The sequence below is a fragment of the Populus euphratica genome, unplaced genomic scaffold, assembly GCF_000495115.2.
Source record: "Populus euphratica unplaced genomic scaffold, PopEup_1.0 scaffold2824.1, whole genome shotgun sequence".
NCBI classification, from domain to species: Eukaryota; Viridiplantae; Streptophyta; class Magnoliopsida; order Malpighiales; family Salicaceae; genus Populus; species Populus euphratica.
Window position 1 is genome coordinate 1 of NW_011502661.1, and position 4,250 is coordinate 4,250.

Genomic DNA, 4,250 nt, shown 5'->3' on the forward strand with positions numbered 1-4,250 from the left:
ACACATGAGCTATAAAAGGAACTTGATTTGTTGTTAACATAAGTTATATCATGAATACCTGACGAGATTTACAAGTATTAGCATTAATCGAATAAGATGACTAATGTAATCATGTTAACAATTTATAATCTAATTGGAACCTCCTTTGTGTGTGGTTTCCAATTAAATAATAAGAGTTTATACTATACTTGTTTGACATACCATTAATAGAACCTCTAACCTTGATATTTGTTATTATCATTTTTTAATCCTTACGATAATCTTTCATCTGAAAGTTCTCATCAACTTCTTCTTCTTCTTCTTTATTATTATTATTATTATTATTATTACTACTACTACTACTACTATTATTGTTGTTGTTGTTGTTGTTGTTGTTACTATTGTTGTTGTTTATAATTTGTACAATTAACCTCCTTGTGGTTCAACCCCAATCTTGCTGGGTTATTTATTACTTCGACACTCCTGCACTTGGAAGAAGACATCAATCTTTTAGTCGTGTCACCAATAAATCCAGAACTCGTGTCATGTAACTTAAAGAAGAACTTACCTTGATTCAACGAGGAAATCACTCCATTCATGCTTATCTACAGGCTGTGAAAGCCCTTACCAATGAGATTGCACTCATCGATCATCCATTCTATGATGATGATATTACCCTTTACATTGTTAATGGACTGAGTGCTGATTTAAGAGAAATTGCTACCTCGATTCGGGCACAGGAAACATCTCTGACATTTGAAGAGCTTCATGAAATTCTTGTGGGGCATGACAGCTACCAACAGTGTTAAGAATCTTCAACCCAACAGCTTGTTGCCTTAGTAAATTATTCTCACCATCACCGACAGCACAATAGCTCTTATGGTGTGTCTTATCCAAAGGGCTCTTATAAAAAAAAAAGGGCATACTCGTTCTTAAAATTATAATAAAATTCCTCAAGGCCCTTTCAAAGACAATCGAAAGCCTTCAATAACCCGGTACACTCAAAGGCATTACCAATCAAAATGCTAATTTTATAACCAAATAGACCATATAGTTATCTTGACCATAACTTCAACAATCAAAGGTCACAGCCAACTACACATTTACCTCTCAACCAATAGATCAGAAATGCTTCTTCATTCTGCCGCTTCTCATAACATTATTGGTGACTTAAAGAATTTATCTATTTATTATGAGTATGATGGCACTGATGAAGTTGTTATTGGTGATGGGTAAAGTTTGGCAGTCTCCTATATTAGTTCCTTAACTTTAAAATCACCGAAACAGACATTTATACTTCGTGAGACTTTTTATATTCCTAATATTTGCAAAAAATTAATTTATTTTCATCACTTCACTTCTCAAAATAATGTTTTTCTTGAGTTTCACCCCTTTTATTTTCTTGTGAAGGATCAAACTACGAGGGTGACATTACTAAGAGGAGCATGTTAAAGCATCTTTTATCATTTTCTAAACTTACTAGTGGGCTCCAACTCTAAAATTATTGCAAATATGCATAAGCAAACCTTGTTTAACGGGTGGCACAAAAGTCTCGGTCATCTATCCTTCAAAATTTTCAGAAATCTTATCAATTATTTTTCTCTTCCTATAGCACACAATAAAATAAACTCTCTATGTTCATCATGTTCTATCTATAAAGTCCATCAACTTTCTTTTTGGCCTACCAATTTTAAAGTCATGCTCCCCTTGATATTATTTATACTGATGTGTAAGGACCTGCTCATTGTGTTGGTCTAAATGTTTCTCAATATTATTTAATTTTCATTGACTATGACACAAAATATATGTGGTTCTATCCCATTAATGCAAAATCTTGTGTTAAGAGCATATTTCCTCAATTCAAATAACTTCTTGAGAAACGTTTTCAATCACAAATGAAAAGCCTTTACTTTGATAATGGTGGCAAGTATATAAGTCTCAAACCCTTTCTCTCTTTTTATGGGATTAGTCATTATACAACTGCCCCTCACACGTCTCAACAATATGGTGTTTCTGAACGTTGGCATCGCTATCTAGTTGAAAGTGTTCTTACTCTACTACATGATATCAATCTTTCTCTCTCATATTAGCCACATGATTTTCATACTGCCACTTATCTCATTAATTATTAACCTACTCCTGTACTACAAAACAAATCACCATTTGAAAGTCTTTTTGGCCAAATGCCAAACTATCTTAAATTAAAATCTTTTGGGTGTATTTGTTATCCCCTAATCAAACCTTATAACACACATAAAATTTAGCCCAAGTCCACTCCATGTGTTTTTATTGGGTATACCATAACCCAAAATGTCTTTTGGCTCTAATTCCTCTTTGTTTGTGTCATTTTCTTTGTGTTTTTATTGGGTATACCATAACCCAAAATGTTTTTAGAATCTGCCATCGCTGTGGAATCATTTCCTTTAGGTAACCCCTCTTTTTTTTATTATCTGGTTCCTTTACACTCTTTAAATAATTTCCCTATTTCATTGTTATCGAACCCGTGTTCAATTAAGCAAAACTGTGAGCGTACCCTTTCTCTCATACTATGTCTCCCCTAGTTCCCATAACCATAACACCACTACCATTAAATCGGACACACTTTATGACTACCAAATCCTTGAATAACATCCTTTTCCTTAAAGTTTAGAACCAACATGTGTTACCCAAGCTTTGTCCATGCCAAATTAGCATGAAACCATGATTGATGAACTTACTGCTCTTATGAGACATGGCACTTGGGACTTAGTTTCACCCCAGCTGGTTGCAGACCCATCTTGTTAAACGAAAAGCCAATGGCACAATCGATCACTTCAAAGCTCGACTTGTTGCTAAAGGCTATCACCAACGCCCTAGGATTGATTATAAAGAAACCATTATTCCCATTGTAAAACCTACAACCATTCAGTTTGTGCTTACTGTTGCTGTCATGCAAGTTTTTACCTTAAGGCACATGGATGTTAACAATGTCTTTCTGCATAGTCACCTTATTGAGATTGTATAAATGAGTCAACCTGTAAGGTTTAAGGATTAGACGAAACCTCATCATATATGTAAGCTGCGTAAAGTTATTTATAGGCTTTAATAAGCCTTTTTCGGGCATGGTATTCAACTCTCAAGCATGTTCTTATTCAACTTGGCTTTCTTAATTCTAAGTCTGATTCCTCTTTGTTTATTTATCACCATAGCTCTGTTATGTGTTATATGTTGGTATATATGGATGATCTTGTGCTTACTAGAAATGATTTCAGCCTTGTGCAATCTTTTATTTAATAGCTTGGTGATCAATTTTTTTTTGAAATATATGGGTCCTCTTAACTATTTTTTAGGCATGGAAGTTATCTCCACCTTTGCAGGTTTATTCTTGTCCCAATATAAATATATTCGTGACTTGTTATCCAAAACCAGCATGGTTGGTGCTAAGGAAGTCTCCACCCCCTATCTATTAGTATATCCTTAAAACTAGTTGATGTCACTGCCTCTATTGATAGCACTGAATTTCATCAAGTCCTTAGGAGTCTTCAATATCTCTTTCTCACCCATCCTTATATTTCCTTTGCTGTCAATAAGTTATCTCAATTCATGCATAAGCTAATTACTACACACTACACAATAGTTAAATGACTTCTTTGATATCTGATGCAAACTATCTTTCATGGTATTCACATCCAAAAGGCTACCACCTAGAATCTCACAACATACTTTGATGTGGATTGGGCTAGCAACGTCAATGATCACACTTTCACCTTTGTTTTTATTAGCTTTCTAGGACATAATCTCATTTCTTGGAGTTTAAAAAAATAACATGTTGTTACACTTTCATCTATAGAGGCTGAATATAGATCCTTAGCTAACGCAGCATCTAAAACAATGTGGTTGTTTAGTCTTCTCGGTGAACTTAACTTTCCACTCAAAGCTCCACCTTCTTTGCTACGTGACAATCTTGAAGCTACTTATCTCAGCTTTAATCCAGTTTATCACTCCAGAATGGAGCATATTTAGATTGATCTGTATTTTATGCGTGTGACACGACTAAAAGACAAAAACTTACCTCCCCGGCAACGGCGCCAAAAACTTGACACGACTAAAAGATTGATGTCTTCTCCCAAGTGCAGGAGTGTCGAAGTAATAAATAACCCGGCAAGACCGGGGTCGAACCATAGGGAGGTTAATTGTACAAATTATAAACAACAATTATAAAACAATAATAACAACAACAACAATAGTAATAATAATAATAATAATAATAATAATAATAATAGTAGTAGTAG